Source organism: Microcebus murinus, chromosome 2 (assembly GCF_040939455.1).
Source record: "Microcebus murinus isolate Inina chromosome 2, M.murinus_Inina_mat1.0, whole genome shotgun sequence".
Classification (NCBI taxonomy): Eukaryota; Metazoa; Chordata; class Mammalia; order Primates; family Cheirogaleidae; genus Microcebus; species Microcebus murinus.
Window position 1 is genome coordinate 15,341,549 of NC_134105.1, and position 21,671 is coordinate 15,363,219.

Below are 21,671 nucleotides of genomic sequence, written 5' to 3' on the forward strand. Positions count from 1 at the left end.
GTGGCAGAAAGTATAATATAAAAACCTGATTTAAACCTACCAGAGACCATTACTTTGTTATACAGCCTAAGTACATTTGTAAATATATCCATAAGTATCTTCTATATTTAACCAACTTCTGTACACTTCTGTTAAGCCTTCCATTTTAAGGACATTTAATGAATCTTTAAGTCTATCAGGATCTAAAAATGGCATTCTTTCTATCATAGGTTTGAAACATAAGACAATGTTGACCTCATTTATTTAGGAAGTAATGTATACAGTTCATAAAATCATCATGCGTTCTGGTTTGAACAATGTAATGTTCAAGAGTAAGCTCAAGGTCAAATCCTAGCTAGGCAATGACCTTGGTCAAACTGATCTCACATCTGAAAGACTCAGTTTTTCACCTATAATATGGGAATAATAATAGTATCTACCCTAAAGGGTTGTTAGATGGAAATTGAATAAAGACATAAAAAGTACGTAGCTGGCACATGTAAGTCAATAAATGTTAGATTTTATTGTAAGTCCTCGATGACTAAGAATTCTTAGAAAAATTTCAATTATAAAACGTAAATGAGCTCCTCATTCTTTGGTATTAGATATAAATCACTAAAATGGCCTAAACCAGATAAATACCCTCAGATAATTAGGAAGACAGCACACTTGTGATAAATCCATTCCAAGGTTTAAAGAGCCAAAAATTAGCTTCACTTATCTTGCTCAGCATTTAACGTTTCCATTTAATTTGAAACTAGATAAAACCAGAGATTTCTTTATGTTTAGAGATAGGAAAATGCTGTCAGACCAAGGTGAATGATACCATTTTTCTATTTGAACTCTTCAGCCTCTGTAGAAAGCCTATACAAATAAAGCCTTGGGAAGTGGGTCAGGAAAATACATTTCACCCTTTAATTATAATAAAGTTCAAATCTGTGCCTATACAGATTTGCCTGTCAGCAGACTAAAAATATTTCTTTTTTAGACCAAAAAAAGACTTTAATTTTTTGAAGATTATAAATAAGATACTGATATTAACACAAGTTAATGCTTTCATTAAGAGAATTCCAATTCAACCATATCACAAGTTAAACAAGTTATATTCAAGCCATAATTTTTTTTTTTTTTTTGAGACAGAGTCTCGCTTTGTTGTCCAGGCTAGAGTGAGTGCCATGGCGTCAGCCTAGCTCACAGCAACCTCAAACTCCTGGGCTCCAGCGATCCTTCTGCCTCAGCCTCCTGAGTAGCTGGGACTACAGGCATGTGCCACCATGCCCGGCTAATTTTTATATATATATATATCAGTTGGCCAATTAATTTCTTTCTATTTATAGTAGAGACGGGGTCTCGCTCTTGCTCAGGCTGGTTTTGAACTCCTGACCTTGAGCAATCCGCCCGCCTCGGCCTCCCAGAGAGCTAGGATTACAGGCGTGAGCCACCGTGCCCGGCCCAAGCCATAATTTTTATAGAGGTCCAGAATGAGTGCTGTTATTCAAGGGAGTAATCTTGGGAAGCAAGACCCTCTTCTAATCATGTGGCCAAGTCTCAATAAAATATTTTTGAAACTCCATTTGTAGGATTCTCAAAGACATGCCACACACACACACACACACACACACACACACACACACACCATTTAAAATTCCAACTCAGTTGTAACCAAAAGCAATGGTGATCACCTTCTTCCTTCACCAGACTTGCCTCTCTCCAAAAGTTAAATATAAATTCCCCCAAAATGAAGACTTATTAGAACTAAGAATGTGCAATATGTTCAAAAGACAAATTCAAATATTTCACAATTTGGGAAACTCATTAAAATAAATATATAACTTCCCATTTTGGAAAGTTTGGCTGTTTCTGAATAGTAGTCATAACACCTTACAGATACCTTCCCTCCCTCCCCCCAGTCAGATGAGCATAAAACTACACAGTTAACAAAACTGAAAATATAAAATATTATACCAGATCTGTGTAAAAGCAGCAAAATGATACTAAAAAGTCATGAAATACAACTGAAATTTTCTAATTTGAATGTTTAAACTATCATACTTCCATTAACATTTGCTTCTAGAGTGCCCCTGAAGGCATGGTATTTAATATGGTCATTTATACCCATTCATCTTGAAAATTTACATTTGGTTCACAATGGTTTGGGCAAGCTGGGATTCTCCAAAAGAAGGACTTTCAATATTATTTGTTGTTTTGTGGAATTTTTTTTAAGAGATGGGTTAGGGGTAAGAGAGGAAGTAATCCTAGCTTAGTTTATCACATCCTGTTCTAATCACCTTGGCTGTAGCCTATTTACCAGAGACTTCAAAATTTGATTACTGTACCCATGCCAAAGATAAAAATGTAGCACAGAAGTAATTCATGCCAAGATTTCAGCAACTGGCATCCTTTACAAAAAAAAATCCTAATTCTGACCCTCAACAGGTTTGTGACACTGGACAAGATAGCTAACTCCTATGTGTACCACCAGCTCCTCATCTGTAGAATGGGACTAAAATAATAAACTATATACCGACTTCACAGGTGTGGTGAGGATTAAATGAGATTATGTGCCTGAAACATGGTAAGTATTCCATAAATATTTGTTGTATGAATGAGTAAATAAACTAACATATATAAAATACTTAGGATAGTGTCTGACACATAGCTATTATAACTAATGGTATAACAGTTACCTGAGATCTGTACCTGGAAAAGCAAAAGTCAATGGCTAACTATATTAATATCACTATCCTAAAACTATAACCAGAGTTAGCATTTAATTTAAAATGATTTTCAAAAATTATAGGCCGGGCGTGGTGGCTCACGCCTGTAATCCTAGTACTTTGGGAGGCCGAGGCGAGCGGATTGCTCAAGGTCAGGAGTTCGAAACCAGCCTGAGCGAGACCCCGTCTCTACAATAATAGAAAGAAATTAATTGACCAGCTAAAAATATATATATACAAAAAATTAGCCGGGCATGGTGGCGCATGCCTGTAGTCCCAGCTACTCGGGAGGCTGAGGCAGTAGGATCGCTGAGCCCCGGAGATTGAGGTTGCTGTGAGCCAGGCTGACGCCACGGCACTCACTCTAGCCTGGGCAACAAAGTGAGACTCTGTCTCAAAAAAAAAAAAAAAAAAAATTATATTAGTTCAGGATATTCTCATATATTATCTCACCAAGAGTCTCAATTTCCAGTTGCAGAATCTTTAAGTCACAAAGAAGAGCTAGTTAAAGCATCCATATTCATCTCTCCATTATACCAAATATAATCACATTGCCAATGACTGGACTAGGGATAACCCAGTCAAGAAAAACAGATTTACTACAAAGAAAAGCAAACTACTCACAGAGAAGGTTGTTTAGTTTAATCTGAAATTAGTAAAGTTCAAATTCAGCTTTTAAAAATCTTGAGTTTCTTCTAGCCTGCCAGTATATAAAGAATGTTACGTAGGCTGCGCGCAGTAGCTCACACCTACAATCCTAGCACTCTGGGCGGCTGAGGCAGGAGGATCTCTCAAGGTCAGGAGTTTGAGACCAGCCTAAGGGAGAGCGAGACCCCGTCTCTACTAAAAATAGAAAGAAATTAGCTGGACAACTAAAAACATATAGAAAAAATTAGCCGGACATGGTGGTGCATACCTGTAGTCCCAGCTACTTGGGAGGCTGAGGCAGAAGGATTACTTGAGCTCAGGAGTTTGAGGTTGCTGTGAGCTAGGCTCACACCACCCCACTCTAGCCTAGGCAACAGAGTGAGACTCTGTCTCAAAAAATAAAGAATGTTATATGACTTTAGACTAAATCATACTAAATTTAAAAATAATAAAAACAATGGCCGGGCGTGATGGCTCATGCCTGTAATCCTAGCACTCTGGGAGGCCAAGGCAGGCGGATCACTCAAGTCAGGAGTTCCAAACCAGCCTGAGCAAGAGTGAGACCCTGTCTCTACTATAAATAGAAAGAAATTAATTGGCCAACTAACATATATAGAAAAAAATTACCCAGGCATGGTGGCACATGCCTGTAGTCCTAGCTGCTTGGGAGGCTGAGGCAGTAGGATTGCTTGAGCCCAGGAGTTTGAGGTTGCTGTGAGCTAGGCTGACGCCACAGCACTCACTCTAGCCTGGGCAACAAAGTGAAACTGTCTCCAATAATAATAATAATAAAAACAAGAATTTTTCTTCTATTCTCTGGATAAACAAAAATGCAAGAGTGAACTGAAATAATGACTAACATTTCCTATTGTGCTAGCACTGTGACTTAAGAGCTTTTGTATGTTAAATTATGTAATCCTCACAACCACTCTCACCATTTTAAAGACAGGGAAATTGAGGCTTTCTGAAGCTACAAAACTGGAACTTTATAGCTATAATAACTTCATACAGTAAAGTGCTATTTAACCAAAATGATTAAATAAGTAACAAATGGATAACCAACTGTCAAATAATAAGAACACAATAAACCACCATTAATACAATATTTCAATAAAGTTTAATAATTCAGAAAATTACTCTAAGGTTATAAACATTCTACTGTGAATGTGTAAAGTGTAGGAGATTGGTTTGAATATATACTAACTTTGTAACCAATTCTAAGAACTATTTTTAGTAATGAATTCCCCATATTTTATCATTTGTCTCCTTGCATTTCAAAAAAAATTTCAACTTACTGAAGTTTATTGGTGGTTTGAAGTGTCGATAAATGTAAATGTGTTCTTTGTTGTTGTTTTTTATTATTATTTTGACTTAGAGTAAAAATGTTAAAAAACAAATAGGCTAATTTCATAAAATATTTCTTTTTTAGGGGCAGACTGAGTCTTGCTCTATCACTGCGATGGTCTCGAACTCCTTGCCTCAAGTAAGTCCTCTCAGCTCATCATCCTAAGTAGCTATGAACCACAGGAGTGAGCCACTGTACCAGGCTTTTATTATTTTCTTAGAGATGGGGTCTCTTGCTATGTTGCCCACGGTGGTCTTAAACTCTTGGCCTCAAGCAAGCCACAACGAAAGTCTCATTAATATTTCTAAACTGCTAAAGAAGAAGAGAGTGAGATTATGAAACTTAACAAAATTACTCAAATTACTTCACAAATACCTCTGCTTCAATGTTTCCAGAAAAACAATTACTAAATTACCCTGCAATCTTCTGATATAGTTCCATCAGAAAAGCCAAGATAATCACTGATTTAACATACATAGTAGGCATCTCTTAAAAAATAGATTTACATTTACCACTCAATTATGAAAGATGTACTAAGGTCAATCATCCCAGCTACTACTAATTTAAATTGGCTTACAGTACATACATTCTTCTGCCTTTAACACAGGAGGAAGAATAACTACTGAGAGGGCTTACTGACAGGTCAAAGTGGCTTTTTTTTTTTTGAAACAGAGTCTCACTCTGTTGCCCCAGCTAGAGTGACGTGGCATGAGCCTTGCTCATAGCAACTTCAAACTCCTGGGCTCAAGCGATCCTTCTGCCTCAGCCTCCCAAGTAGCTGTGACTACAGGCATGCATCACCATGCCTGGCTAATTTTTTCTATATATTTTTAGTTGGCCAATTACTTTCTTTCTATTTTTAGTAGAGACGGGGTCTCACTCTTGCTCAGGCTGGCTTCAAACTCCTGACCTTGGGCAATCTGCTGCCTCGGCCCCCCAGAGTGCTAGGATTACAGGCGTAAGCCACTGCACCTGGCCTAAAATGACTTTAAACAGATTTAATTGGCTCAAGATTTTTACTTTTGACATAAAAATAAAATGCCAGTCAAAAGAATAATTCAAAAGAGGTATTACCTAGTGTCTCATTTCTGTTAGTAACTCCAATCTGAAAACATTAAACAAGCACTGCTTAAGCACTTTTCCAAGAAGGAACTCTGCATAGTCAGTTCTTTGCTAGTGATAAGTTCCAAAGGAACACCAGCTTTGTAGCACTAGGACTGGACTCCTGTACTTTCACACCCTAATAGTCTTTATATCACCTGAAGCAGGTAGTGCACTCTCAGCCTTAAGATTAAACACTGAGCAGAATTCTAATAAAAAGAATCCATGTTGGCCGGGCGAGGTGGCTCAAGCCTGTAATCCTAGCACTCTGGGAGGCTGAGGTGGGCGGATTGCTCGGGGTCAGGAGTTCAAAACCAGCCTGAGCAAGAGCGAGACCCCGTCTCTACTATAAATAGAAAGAAATTAATTGACCAACTAATATATATAGAAAAAATTAGCCAGGCATGGTGGCGCATGCCCGTAGTCCCAGCTATATGGAAGGCTGAGGCAGCAGGATTGCTTGAGCCCAGGAGTTTGAGGTTGCTGTGAGCCAGGCAGACGCCAGGCACTCACTCTAGCCTGGGCAACAAAGACTCTGTCTCAAAAAAAAAAAGAAGCTGGTGTGACTAGAGCATAATGGGCAATAAGACTGGCATAAGATAAAGTTGGAGAGGTAGGCAGGAACCAGGCTATATAAGGCATGATAGGCCAAGATAAAGAGCTGAAATTTGCATTTTAACCCCCCAAAAAACAAAATCACACACAAAAAATTTTTGCATACTCACATTAGTATTCAATAAATGCAACCAGACTAAAAAGAATATATGCTATGTGATTCCATTTTTATAAAAGTATAAAAAAGGGCAAAACTAATCTATGCTATTAGAAGTCAGGATGGGCCGGGTGGGGTGGCTCATCCCTGTAATCCTAGCTGGGAGACTGAGATGGGAGGATCGCTTCAGGTCCGGAGTTCTAGACCAGCCTAAGCAAAAGCACGACCTCTTCTCTACAAAAAAATAGAAAAATTAGCCAGGCCTGGTGGCACATGCCTATAGTCCCAGCTACTCAGGAAGCTGAAGCAGGAGGATCGCTTGAGTCCAGGAGTTTTAGGTTGCAGTGAGCTATGATGATGCAGTTAGCTATACTCTAACCTGGGTGACAGAGTGCAGAGTGAGACGCTGTTTCAAAATAAAAGAAAAAGTCAGGATGGTATGGTGAGTACTCTGCGTGTAGAACAGACAGGAACTGGAAGGGAAATGGATAGGGGCTTCCACGTACTGGTAATGCTATTTCTTGATCTGGGTGCTGGTTACATAGGTGTATATTCAGTTTGTGGGGGGAAAAATCATCAAATTGGACTCTTATGATATGTGCACTTTTCCCTATATATAGATATATATTAATAAAAAGTTGTAATTATTTTTTAAAGTTTTATGTAAGTTTTTAATAACATATTTAAAAAGATTACTCTGTCCAGATAAAATGGGAATAGTGAGGCACATGAAAATACAGAGGATCTTGAATGACAGACTAAGCTGACAGAAGTTTTCAGATACATATAATATAGGGGAAGGGATAATTCAAACAGCCAATGATACAAAGTACCATGTTTATAAAAAATAAATGCTGGGTCTGTAAAGGGAGTTATGAAATGCAGGATGAACTATAAATTCTGTAGAACGTAAGGAGGTATCTCTAGAGAAAGCAATAGATGAAAACAGCAACGCCTAAAAAGGTTAGCAGTGCTCATTACATTGTGGCTCATTTTTTTTCTTTTATTTTAAAACTCAGGTTCTGCCAGATACTTTAATATGGTATTTTCAACTCTTCCCTTGACCCTCCATCCTAATACACCAGACAGTGTAATGAAATAGAACCAACAACACTTGAGTATCAATCATAACTGAGCCCAAATCAATGGTCTGTCCCTCGCTAGCTCTGACAGTAACTGCTCTGAGCTCAGCTTCCTCATGTATAAAATGAGGATAATGACAACCTCATAGAGTTATTATTTTCTCCCTACAGTTACCCAAAATTTTGAGTAGGTAGTCTGAAGGATATTTTAATTCTTATTTACTAATGGCATATGGAGAGCCAATAGTCAATGTAACAAGAGTGTTCATTCTCACACAAATTCATGGGTAGGAGGAGGGCTTATAACACTTAATATACAGAAATACAATTAATAGGCCGGGCATCGTGGCTCACACCTATAACCCTAGCACTCTGGGAGGAAAAGGCAGAAGGATTGCTTAAGCTCAAGAGTTCTAAACCAGTCTGAACAAGAGGGAGACCCTGTTTCTACTAAAAATTAAAAAATAGCTGGGTGTGGTAGCCAGTGCCTGTAGACCCAGCTACTCAGGAGGCTGATGCAGGAGGATCTCTTGTTTGAGGTTGCCATGAGCTAGGCTGACATCATGGCTCTCTAGGCCCAGGCTACAGGGCTAGACTCCTGTCTATTAAAAAAAAAAAAGAAGAAGAAGAATGAATAAAGACAAAAGAGCAGGAGACTGAGGGGAGGATCTCTTGAGACCAGGAGTTTGACACCAGCCTGGGCAACATAACAAGACCCTCTCTCTAAAAAAAGAGAGACAGAGAGAGAGAAAAGAGAAGGATTAAGATGTTGAAATGGGGCTTCTTCTACAAGCTCAGTAGCAGAGGTTTCATGCATTTTCTAAGAGACAGAAATTTGAGCAAAAGCAGACTGAGACAGGTTCAATGACTTGAGAAATTATGAGAAGGAAAAAAATAATCTATATCTTCCCAGCAAGCCACAATCCCTACCTAATGTATTCTTTCCTTTGTGGAATGTTAGCTAAAACAAGCTAAAAAATCAACACTAAGGATTCTGTCATAGGTGGAAGGGCAGGGCCTTCAACCACTTTATAGCATCCCCACCCATATGTATTATTTGAGCAACCATAAAGTGTTAAGCACTTCTTAAGCATAACCAAAGACGTTAAGTTTTATATTTCAGGAGCTACCTTTTCAAAAGGAAACAAAAAGTTCACTGTTTAATAAATCTTCAGGTAATTTTTTTCCCCTAAAATATATTCTTTGTCTTAAAGCTAACTAAAATCTGGTTCTTCCCAAACTTATTCATCTTTGCCCTAATCAGACAAATGTCTCTACCTCTCTTATTCTCCTCAACATTAAATACCTAAGGGAAAAAATACCTAAGATTTCCCTATTTCCTACAAAGTTGGCACACTGACTCTCTAGTATTCACTCTAATCTCACAGTATTGATTCTCAGCATAGACACCTCATAACATTCCCAGGGATAAATCTGCTACCTAAAAGATAACACACAGTTTAAAAGAATAAAGGTATTGGTGGTGATTATACAACTGTATACATTTTTCAAAACTCGTCCAACTGTACACTTAAAATTGGTAAATTCTATTGTAATTATACCTCAATAAAGCTGATTTTTTAAGAAAGAATGCATATATTCATTTAGCAAATATTTACTGAGCATCTATTATGTGCATCAACATTAATACCAAATCTTTTCAGCTTGGACTATATGGGTCCTATGGCACACTATATGGTGTAGTGTGCTTTACTCATAAGCTGACAATGTGCACAAAAGCTATGTTATATGAAAAACGGTTCAGTTTCTGATCATAAATGTCACCTTAATGATGGTCTCTACAATGGAAGGGCTATTAGCTATCCATGATCTTCCATTACGTAAATGAAATAGATGATCACTTAGGTACTATATTTTAATACAAATGTTTCCATCATAAGCAAAAAATTAAGCACCTACTACATGTAAGACATACCACTACCACAGCCTTAAATGTTTATCTTTTTACCAAAAAGCTAGCACACCTCAAAAGCACACTGACAACATTGCTGAAAGAAAAGAAGGCAACACTATTGGAGAATAGACTTAACAGACTTATTCTAAGGCTCACAGTGATCCAGTGGCTGAGTCAAAGGCCTAGAAACTAGGTCTCCTGGTTCACAAGGTGGCATGCATAGAGAAGGTAACCAGGTATTTTAAAAACAGACTTGGTTTTGAATTCCAGTTTCACTTCTTACTAGCTGTATGTGTGAACTTGGGACAGTCCACTTTACCTTCTGACCCTTAAAGACAAAGAATAAGTTTGCTTATCTATAAAATAAGATGCCAACTACCAACTCACAAAATTGTTGGGAATACTATATGAGATATATGCCACCTAGCACAATTACTAGCCACAGAATAGGCAACTCAACAATATTAGTTCTCTTTCTTGGTTTTAAATTAACAATCCATATTGTCAATGGATGGCCAACAATGAACCTATATTTGCTGCCTTATTCATACTCCAACCCATTCCCTTCCTATCCCACTATTTCCAGTTTTTCAAACTTTAGTTACTATGTTTAGAAAAGTGATTTAATTTTAGAAACCTGGAAAATTCTTCTGAGTAAATTGAGCAAAACCTTAATCTGCCCCAAGGGGAATTCTGAGCAAAACAATTATTTCTGACAAGAGAAGAATTCTGTATGGGGGTTATTCAATTTAACCACACGAACACCACCAAAGCTGCACACAAACTGACAGAAGGCAATCTGGAACATACCGTACAGATTCTCCAAAAAGAAATACCCCCCTAAAATACCACCTCCTCCCCCTCCCTAATCTGAGGCAGTAAAATCTTACTAGGTGATCTGAATTCTCCCCACTCTGACACCAGTCCAGCTCCTTAGGCCAGAACTGCAGTAGTCTGTGAAAGAAATACCCTGAACAAACCCCACCCCTCAAAATATCCCCAAAAGGCAGGGAGGTCCAGAGTATTTTCTCCTCAATCGACAGATAAGGCACCAGGGGCGGCTCAGAAGCACAATCCTCTCCCCAAGGTCATTCAAGTCAGTGAAGGTGCGGCAGAGAATCTGCACGCAGTCTCTGGCCTTCTGGAGAACACACTGCAGGGTTTTGGGGGGGTGCCTACTCTCTTCCCCTCTCCCACCCCCGAGTGTGAGCACCGGCCTCGGCATTTCCGAAACATGCCGTAACAAGCTCTGCAGTGTTAGGAAAGGGGCTGACGCGATGAAGAAACAGATGCTCCAAAGCAAGATGGTCTTTCTGGGCTCGCACAGCCTCCTCCAAGGTTATTAACAGAAACCGCAGGCACCTCAGAGAGCTCTAGACCAGGCTCCCGAGCCCCAGCCCGGCCGCTCCGGGACGCCGGCTGCGCTGCAGGCAGCCTCCGCAGCCAGAGGCCACCGGCCCCACCAACCGCGCTTCATTCCTGCGCTTCGGGAAGCCATGGCTCCTTCCCCGCCCGGCCGCGGGGCGGGGGAGCGCAGGGAGGCGGGCCGCGCTGCGGAAAGTTCGCCGCGGCGGGCGGGGGGCGGCCCGGCCCCGCTCGCCCGCGTCCCCTGCAGATTCCACCATTAATTAGTCCTAAGGACTGTCTACTGGCAACTTAAACAAAGCGAATGCCTCGCATTCCTTCCCGGCCCAGCGGTCTGGCTGCGAGACCAGCAGCGCCCGGGACGCGGGCCGGCGCGGCCGACAGCTGCGGCGACGGCGGGACCCCTCCCCGCCCGGCCCGCGCCCCCGCAGCCGGGTCCCGCACGCCGCCCGACGCGCTCCCAAACCTCCCTCCTCCGCCTGCCCGGAGCTCCCGGGCTCTTCCTGTATGATCACTTCCTTCCTCCCCGGTGCCCGCCGGGCCCCGCGCAGCCCCCTCCCCGGCCGCCCGGGCCCCCCGCCCCCGCGCCGCGCCCCGCCCCCACCCGGCCCGCGCCCCCCATCCCGAGCTCGACCCTGAAAACTCTTCTCCGCCCCCTCGAAAAGGTCTCCGCGTCTCTGCCCCAAACATTTCTCCTCAGATTCTCGATCCTACCAAGTCGCCTCAGAAGCTTCCCTCCCCCTCCAGAAGAAAAATCTCCTCAGAATCTCTTCCTGCAACTCCAAAAACATTCCCAAGGTCTCGCCCCAAAAGATCCCCGTCCCGAGCTCTTCCTCCAAAATCCTCTCAAACTCTGCCCCACAACTCCACACCCCCATCCCTGCCCGGGGTGCGCCCGCCGGCTCTGCCCCGTCGCCCCCGCGTGCCTCGACCCCTCCGGGGGCGCCCCCGCTCCGGCCGCCCTGATCTCGCGGCCCCAGCGCCGCGCTCCCGCCGCCTCCCCGCGGACCCTCACCTCGGCGGCCCCGGCCCGCGCTCCAGCCCGCCGAGAGCCCCGGCGCTCCGCTCCCAGCAGCCGGCGCCTCCTCCGGCTCCCTGGGACTGACAATGAGGGGCCGGGCCTGGCCGTGACGTCATTGTTCTGGAAGGCGGGGTCTCTTGGGGGCGGGGCTGGGGGACAGATCCCGCCCCCTCCGCTCTCACTGCCTTTCCCAGGACTTAGACTCCACCGAGTTTTTATTGCCTCCCTAGTTAGGTGCCCAGGGACTGTACTAGGCGCCGTGGGAAATTGAAATGGAAGATAAGACTTCCTGCTTTCAAGAGGGGCATTCTCAGTGGGGTGTGAGGATTAAATGAGATAATCAATGGTAAGGCGCTTAGTCCAGAGCCCGGTAGGGAACAATCACTCAACAAATACTATTTCCATTGCTCAGCAAATGCAGAGAAGGAACTCATCTTGCACTCAGGAGGCATGGGTTCCAGTCCCCAGCTCTGCTATTAATTAATTGTGTGATCCTAGACAAGTTCTTTCCCAACTATGTTCCTTACTTTCACCTTCTTTAAAATGGGACGATCAGGTGATCTCAAAGGTCGTTCCAATAATTCTTTGACATACTTCCTGTAGCTCTACTATATACAAGGTACCCAGGGCCCAGAGGAGTGGGGAGGAGGGCTCTGAGGGGCTCCCAATACCCACACCCAGCACAGTGCAGGACACAGCCTGAGACGTGCTCTCCCCGCAGATGCCCTCCCACGCGCTGGCTCGCACAGGCATTCACAAGCCAGGACACAGATGGGCTGAGGGCTGCTTCCTCTCTAACTGCAGCAGCATGGTTGGTCTCTCGAGACATCTCTTGTGTAAGCTCTTTATTGCCTATGGAATAAAGGCCAAAACCCTGGCCTGGTATGATCACTTCCTACCTCTACACACACACACACACACACACACACACACTCTAAAGTTTATCCAAACTTCCCTTAGCACACCCACTGCTTTCCCACATCTGCCCCTTTGCTCAGGCCCTTCCTTTGCTGTCTCATCTCCTACTTTCCCCCAGCTAGAAGCCAACCCTCCCTAGTCTGAATACCCCACCCCAGTGGCATTGTGTTTAACTCTCACGTGGGCATGAATACATTACAACTTGTATCAAATTGACCTCCTATTTGTTTCTTAGCACTTCCTGGAGGTCAGAACCCACATATGTTTGTGGAGCTCAAGTTCTGATGCCAGAAAACCCTGGGATCATATACCTGTGTTCTTTCTGGCTTATGCTAGCTCTCTCTGAGCCTCAGTCTCTTCATCTGTAAAATGGGGATAATATTAATAATATGGTCTTTGTAGTGTTTGTTATGTAAGATAGCGTGTGGAGAACATCAGGCACACTGTTCCACAAACAATATGGTTGTCATTCTTATTTTTAGTATTATTACTATCATCAATATTATTTCTAGCTCCTTACACCACACAGCACCCATGATAACCCACCCAATCATCACACAGTGGGATACTTTAAGGTCCTGAGATAGGAAGAGGTTTGCTGAAAGTGGTCCTGCAAAGTATTGCCTTTGGAACAGAAACTAGCATTTCAGTCTCCATACTCCAGGTGGATAATGCAGAGTCACGTCTAATGTCTCTGGGCATCGCTGTCACTCAGCACCCCTCCAAGTTGGAGATAGCTGTGAGTTCTCTCTGCGAGTTCTTTGCAGCAGAACTGACCCATTTCTGCCTTGTGCCTTTCTCTTCTCACCTTCCTTACAGAGAGATGGATCTGTGTTAAAGTGCCCTTGGCATCACTGCAGTCCTGTAGGAGAGCTGTAGCAAGGCACTGGACATTTCCGTAGTGCTGGCCTGTGGGAGGAGGGGAAGAACTTTGGGGTTCTGGTTAATTTCTTGTGCTGGGTACAGGCAAATGGCTGTCCTGAAATGCCTGGGCTAGTCCTCAAGGGCCCCTAACAAATTGTAGCTTATTTTTAGAATAGAAGATTCAAAAACACCACTTCCCGTGAAAAGTAATCATGGCCACAGGATTGCAGCAGGGCAAGAACCCCTCCTTCACTGAGTTGCTGCTAAGGGCTAACACTGATTCCAAGCACTACAAACCCTTGGAAGGGAGAACCCACAAGACATACAAGGGAGGTTCTGAGGACAGAACTTTTTCCCCATCAACCACATACTCATTCATTCGTAGCAAAAGCTTTGGCTCAGGACAGATCAGGATTCAAATCTCAACTCCACACTTACCAGTTACATAACTTTGGGCTTTTAAGTCTCTACATGTCAGTTTCTCATCTGCAAAATGAAAATAATAATAGTACCTACCTCACACAATGGCTGAGAGGATAAAATAAGATAACACGTGAAAGAGCTCAGTTCAGACCCTGGTACCCAGTTCATGCAGGATAAAGTGGTTGCCATTACCATTTGAACAAGTCCTCCTAGGAAGGCCTCCCGTGTGCTGGCCTCTGGACTGGAGGTAGGGCTAAATAATAGTCCTGCCCTCAAGAGGATCCATTAGTAAAAGGAATGGGATAAATTTGCATGAATAGGCAAGAAAAAGTGTCTGCTGGGTATTGTTAAGTGAAAAGAGCAAGTTGCAAAATTACAGGTGTAGGAGGACCTCACGGTTATAATTTATAATATATATGTTTAGTATATGCATAGAAAAATATGGCGTCTGTAAAGAACTAAATAGAGGGCTTTCACCTTTTTTCTTTTTGCTTTGCTTTTGTGTGTATGTAGAGTAGTCTTTCAAAAAGTAGTCTTTCAAAAAAGACTTTACTAAATGCTAATGGTGAGGAAAGGATATTAAAAACACAGCTACAAGGCTTATCGACTGGCATCTGAGCAATCTGTGCATGCTGCCATAGAAAGTACCACAGATCCCATCTCATTCTTCATGGGGTTCCAGGAAAAACCCCTGCCTAGATAATTCTCACCTTCTCCCCCACCCCATGAATCATGACAAGGCCAGTACAAAAGAGTTTTAAGCAGGAAGATTTTTTTTTCCTTATATTAGTGAGGGTTCTCCAGAAAATTGTAACCAATAGGAATATACATATATATGATGTATATATTTTAAATTTATTTATTATAGGAATTGGCTCACGTGATTATAGAAGCAGAGAAGTCCCACAATGTGCCTTCTGAAAGCTGAAGAACCAGGAAAGCTGGTGGTGCTGAGAATTGGGGTTTGTGGAATTGGGACAGAAGGGTGCTGGTGTAAGTCCCAGAGTCCAAAGCCCTGAGAACCAGGAGTTCCACTGTTGAAAGGTAGGAGAAGATAGATGTCCCAGCTCAGGAAAACAGAGCAAATTTGTCCTTCCTCCATTTTTGTTGTTGTTGTTGTTGTTGTTTATTTGTCCTATCAGGCCCTCAATGATTTGGATCGTGCCCACTCACATTGGTGGAAGGCAATCTTCTCAATCTACCAACTCAAATACTAATCTTCTCTGGAAGCATCCTCACAGACACACCCAGAAATAATGTTTTACCAATTACATGGGCATCCTTTAATCCAGGCAAATTGACAAATAAAATTAGCCATCACATTGTCCTATGCCCCTTCCACACCTTCCAAAGAATAACAATATGTCAGCATCTTTTGTCTACTGTGCCTAAACTTGCACTTTCATTTTCATTCATTATATCTTTCTGCAATTTGAATTTTTTATTTTTTTTATTTTTTTATTTTTTGGGATCTTGTTATTCCTGAATTTTATTTTTTTATTTTTTTTTTGGGATCTTGTAATTTGAATTTTTTATAAGGAGCACGTATTACTCTGTCATCAGAAATAGCAGTACAGAAATATAAATAGAAAGCTTACCAAGCTAGGGTTGGTTTACTTTTGTTGGTTTGCAAACAATAAATGATAACCCAGGATAGCGGAGGCGAGTGCAAAGTCTCACATGAATCATAGAAAGCGAGAGTGAGAAAGGATAAAACTGCCCTCAATTCTCCTACCATCCCCAAATCTCATGACTTTAAGTCCACTCACATTTCAAGACACACACCACTACATTCATTTCATTCATGCATTCACTCCACAAACATTTATGGATGCTTTACTAAAAACCAGGAATCATGCTATATACTTTACATACACTATCTCGTGTAGGTTATAGGAGGTCATTATTGTTATCTTGAAGATTAGGAATACAAGGCTGAGAGAGGTAAAGTAACTTCCCCAAAGTCACACATCTAGCGGGATCTAAACCGAAACCTGAGCCAAGCCTAAGTCCTGGAAGAAGCAGGCTGTATTCCAAAGCAAACGAGCTGTGCACTCAGGTAGCCATTAGAGGCTGGATGGCCCTGGACAAGTCACTTAACTCTTCAGCAGCAGTTTCCCCACCTCTGCAGGATAAGGGTATACCCAGATATTTTATGCAAGATAAGCACTTTGTAAATTATAACACATAATACAAAGGAAAGCCATTATATCAGCTCTTTAGGGACTGGGTCTCACTCATCTTTGGATCTCTCGGTGCTTTCCCCACTAGTGTTTATTTCCGTTAGTGTTTATCCTCAATTAGTGCAATTAGGACAGTCTGCCTTGCACAGACTCATCTTATTTCCCTCACTAGCCTGGAACCTCCACAAGGACAAGAATGATGCTTATTCATTTCTAATCTCTTTCTGCCCCCAGTACAGCATCTGACATGCATCCCTCCATTCCTTCCCTCTTTTATTTATTTCATAACAAAATGGCTGAGTGCCCAACATGTACCAGGCACTACACAGACTATAACACAGCAAAAGTCCTTGCCTTTCTGGACCTTGGAACTGGGGAGGTGAGGGTGGAGAGACAAGACAACATTAAGCAGAATTACATAATAACAATTGCTACAAGGATCAGGCCAGATGCTATGAGAAAGTAGGAGATGCAGAATGAGGACCTAAGTGAATCCAGGAGACATGAAAGGCTTCCTAGAGGAGGTGGCCTAGAGGCTCAGAGAGGTTAAGAAACCTGCTCAAGGTCACACAGCTGGTAAGTGGAAAAGTTGTGATTCTAACCCAGAAATGCCTGACTCCAATGCCCATGCTCTGCTAGAAAACACTGCTTTTTATCTACTCCATCTTTTACTTCCTTGGCTCTTATTGGTGAGAAGGGAGCAGACTGTCCAACACTGGATACTCTAAAGCAATATTTTTCCCAGCTTTTAGGGGGATCACAAATCCCTTTGAGAATCTACTGAAATCCATAAAACCTTTCCCCATAATTACATGTATACAGACAGACCCACAAAATCTTGCCTACAATTTTAGGGAGTTCATAAGCATCCTGAGGAGCAGGTTTAAAACTCATACCATGGAGGACCATAGGACCTTATGGTGAGATTCTCAGAATCTCAGAAAGAGACACCAGGGCCCTGTAAGGGCCTCAAATCCCTGGAGAGATCCCAGGACCCTATGGAAAGATTCTCAAGATCCAGTAGAAAAATCCTGGGATCCTAACCCAGCATGGTGGTCCCCACCTGTAGTTCCAGCTACTTGAGATGCTGAGGTGGGAGGATGGGTTGAGCCCAGGAGTTCATTATCAGCATGGGCAATATAGCGAGATCCCATCTCTTCAAAAAAAAAAAAAAAAAAAGATCCTGGAATCCTCTAGAGGCCCGGAGTCACTACAGAGTAACAGCAGGACTCTGCAGAGGTATTCTTTAAATGATACAGATTGTAGAGCAACCTCAAGCCCCCATAAAGCTGGAATCGTCATAGAGGGCTTGGAGAGCTAGGATTCTTAACCCATTTTGGGTCACTGACTCCTTTGAAACTGCAAAGAAAAATGCAACACATGCAACGTGTCACATACAATTTCAAGGGGTTTGCAGACCTCTGGGAGGCCACCAGTAGCCCCCAGATACAGAATTCCTGTTCTTGGGGGGCTGGGGGGGGCACAAGAACCTGAACCCCCGTGAACCCCTCAAGAACCCGACCCAGAACCACAGACTCAAAAGACAAACTTTAGAGTCCAACAGACCGCGAGTCCGATCCTGGCCCTGCCACTGAATAGCCATGACCTTGGACCACTCACCTACAAACCCTCAGGTCTCAGCGTCTCACCTCCCACAAGAGATGGCTGGACATCCCTCCCTCCCCGCCCAGCCCCAGTGGCGCGCGCCCCGTGCGGGTGGGGCGGTGGCGCCTGCGGGGCTCGCCTCTGCCGTGCGGCCGCCCTGCCGCGGCGCGGGCTGCGGCGCTCGGCGGGACGGGACCGAGCGGGCAGGCTGCGCGGGGCGTGCGGGGAGTGCGGGGCGGGCGGGGCGGGCGGGGCGGGCGGCCCCGCGCGTGCCGCAGTGACAGCTCCGCGCCGCGCGGCGGGCCTGGGAAGCCGGCGGGGCCGGGCGAGCTCTCGGCCTTCCCACCCCCAGGCAGGGCGTTCCCGCCAGCCGGCTTCCTGCAGCCGAGCGCCGGGGAGGAGGGACGGCGCGGAGGGGCCGCCGGGCCTGGCAGGCCTGGTTCCTGGCTTTCTCTCCGCGTTTCCTGAGCGGGACCGGCCGGGGGATGGGACCCAGCGCAAACCTCCTTCCCTGGGAGCTCAGCCAGGAAATCGCGTCCTTGTGAATTCAGGTTCCTCCCCTGTGCCCGAAGGTGCCGTAATAGTCTTTCAGCCCTTGTAACTGGGCACGATGTGACCCATTTATGCCATGAGGAAGCTGGGGTGCGAAATGGCAAGCTCCGGCCCCCACGACACAGCAAGATTCCCACCCCGTGGTGTCAGGCTGTTAACTCCCATCCTACGGATGAGAAAACTGAGGCTTTAAAAAATGAACTCGCTTACCCAAGTTCATCATAAAAAATATTACTGCTAATAAAATGATGTGCTGACTACCTACCAGGCACTGTGCTACGAATGCTCTCAGTATATTTTATCATTGAGCCCTTATAATCTGGGAAGATAAGTATTGTCCCTATTTTAGAAATGAGGAAACTGAGAGCCAGAGGTCAAGTGCCTTCTCCAGTGTCACACAGCTACAAAGCAACAGAGCTAGGAATTAAACTCCAGTCTCCTGTTTCCAGAGCTCAGGCCATTCCCCCATCCTGCTTCCTCATTGCGCTTGAGAAACCTGAGGACCAGACTTTGTCTCATTTGTTTCTGGGTCCCCAAAGCCCCACCCAGAACTTAGCACAAAGTAAATGCTGCAGGGATAATTGTGGAACCTAAATGCAAGCTCAAACTTAGAAGGACTGTTAGGAGGCATCTAGCCTAGAACCTTCCGCCAAGGGGAAACTCAGCCTCTGCTTGAATATTTCCTATTACGATGAACTCTCTCTCTCCCATAAGATCCTGTTTCCCCTACTGGACAAATAAATACATTTGGCTTAAAATGTAAATGTCCCTTTTGCCCACGGTTCCTTGTAAACGAGGCCAGGCCCTTTCTCTCCTTGTGGCCACAGTACACACTGGGTGGTATTCTCAGCCATTTTATAAGGGTAGACAGTTTAATAAGTTTAAGTTCCTTGTGGACTGGAACAATGTCAGCTGTTCACCAGAGATGTTCCCCTTCCACATGCAGAGTTGTTTCAGAGAAAAGCAGCCCAGACTACGTTTTCCAGCTCTCCCTGCAATTAGGTCTGTGACTAGTTTTCACCAATGGGATGTGGGCAGAGACGATGTGTGCTGTGCACAGGCCAAAGTGGCTAAGAGGTAAGCACGCTCTCTCAAAGCTCTCTTTTCTCTCTCAGATGCCAACACCAGGGTGACCTTGGAAGCCACATGTTGAACCTAGTCAACCTGGGTATCCCTTGGTCACATGACTGAGTGGGATACACATTGAACCAACCTCTACTGTATTCAGGCATTGAGATCTCAGGATGTACCTGTTACAGCAGTTGGCATAACTTCACTAGTACAGGACTAACTTGGGCTCACTGTTATATCCTCCACATGATGGAGCACAGTATTGTCACATGAACGATGCCTAAAAGACATCCGTCTATACTGTTTCTGGATACTCTCAAAAAAAAAAAAAAAAAAAAAAAGACATCCGTCTAGCACTAGCTATGTCCAGCTAGCCCGGCTGGTCAGACACAGTCTCTGTTCATCTCAGTGATATCTTATATCCTGCCTTCTCCCAAAAGGACTTTCAGTGGTTTTCGTTGCAGTCTAAGGACCACTTGATTGATAATTAAACAGCAAGAATCCAGGAGTGGGCCAGTTGCGGTGGCTCACGCCTATAATCCTAGCACTCTGGGAGGCTGAGGTGTGTGGAATGCTCAAGGTCAGGAGTTCAAAACCAGCCTGAGCAAGAGCGGGACCCTGTCTCTACTATAAATAGAAAGAAATTAGTTGGCCAACTAATATATATAGAAAAAATCAGCCAGGCATGGTGGCACATGCTTGTAGTCCTAGCTACTCCTGAGGCTGAGGCAGGAGGATTGCTTGAGCCCAGGAGTTTGAGGTTGCTGTGAGCTAGGCTGACGCCACGGCACTCACTCTAGCCTGGGCAACAAAGTGAGACTCTGTCTCAAAAAAAAAAAAAGAATCCAGGAGTGATGAAAGCCTGGATCAAAGGCCAGTGGGAAGGAGGGAAGAAAGATGAAAAATTGACTAATTATAGTAGAAATGTTAGGCTAAGTTTTCTAAGGATAGTAACTGTGATGGAACAAAAATCATGGTCATGAGTTTACTGGTAGTCAAAGGAAAGAGGGGGAAATGGATAAATTACAAATTTTGTGGGAAATACTAAGCATGTGTTTAAGTACACAAGCCCTGGAGCCAGACTGCATTGTTTTGAAACCCAACTGGCCACTTACTAGTTACTTGACGTTAACACATTGACTGCCCTATGAGTTGTATTTAACTCAGGCTAGTTTTGAGCTCGGGGCCTTGTGAAGCAAAACCCATCAGTTGGTTCATGAAAATCTTACTTGTTGATGTTCTTATTGTTGCAATTAATGTTAACAATTTAATTCTAAAAATGTGGATTGGGTTACATATAACTCATGCATAGAAAACAATAAAAATTAAAAATTAGAAAGGATCGTTTTGGCCGGGCGCGGTGGCTCACGCCTGTAATCCTAGCTCTCTGGGAGGCCGAGGCGGGCGGATTGCTCAAGGTCAGGAGTTCAAAACCAGCCTGAGCAAGAGTGAGACCCCGTCTCTACTATAAATAGAAAGAAATTAATTGGCCAACTAATATATATAAAAAAAATTAGCCGGGCATGGTGGCGCATGCCTGTAGTCCCAGCTACTCGGGAGGCTGAGGCAGAAGGATCGCTTGAGCCCAGGAGTCTGAGGTTGCTGTGAGCGAGGCTGACGCCATGGCACTCACTCTAGCCTGGACAACAAAGCAAGACTCTGTCTCAAAAAAAAAAAAAAGAAAAAAGAAAGGATCGTTTTGTTTTAATAAAACTCTGTGGCCCCGGGGAAAAATTTTTTTTTTCTAGTATGACAGTCAATGTCTCAAGCAGTTATTTAATTTCTCTGTGTTTCTGCTTCTTCATCTGAAAAACTGGGATAATATAATAATAAAACCCTCCTCTTAGGCCGGGCTCGGTGGCTCACACCTGTAATCCTAGCTCTCGGGGAGGCTGAGGCAGGCGGATCGTTTGAGTTCAGGAGTTCGAAACCAACCTGAGCAAGAGCGAGACCCCGTCTCTACTATAAATAGAAAGAAATTAATTGGCCAACTAATATATATAGAAAAAATTAGCCGGGCGTGGTGGCGCATGCCTGTAGTCCCAGCTACTCGGGAGGCTGAGGCAGCAGGATTGCTTGAGCCCAGGAGTTTGAGGTGCTGTGAGCTAGGCTGATGCCATGGCACTCACTCTAGCCTGGGCAACAAAGTGAGACTCTGTCTCAAAAAAAA

The 21,671-nt window shown here is 43.8% G+C and overlaps 2 protein-coding genes and 1 pseudogene across 7 annotated transcripts in view; 1 reads left to right on the plus strand and 2 right to left on the minus strand.

Annotated features, from left to right (window-relative positions):
- LOC105863422 (large ribosomal subunit protein uL30m pseudogene) overlaps positions 1–10,724 on the minus strand; it is a 48,220-nt pseudogene extending 37,496 nt beyond the window's left edge.
- Positions 1–18,043, minus strand: part of LUZP1 (leucine zipper protein 1) — a 91,611-nt gene extending 73,568 nt beyond the window's left edge. For 3 of the 5 annotated variants that reach the window (XM_012750714.2, XM_075994912.1, XM_075994904.1), the window contains exon 1: positions 11,880–11,968. The gene's annotated coding sequence lies outside the window, so the exon portion shown is untranslated. Of the gene's footprint in view, positions 1–10,861; positions 11,001–11,879; positions 11,969–17,893 lie in introns of those variants that run through there. The other 2 variants (XM_012750716.3, XM_075994908.1) reach the window with 2 other exon arrangements.
- Positions 1–21,671, plus strand: part of RPL11 (ribosomal protein L11) — a 484,397-nt gene that overhangs the window by 39,544 nt on the left and 423,182 nt on the right. The window lies entirely within an intron of this gene.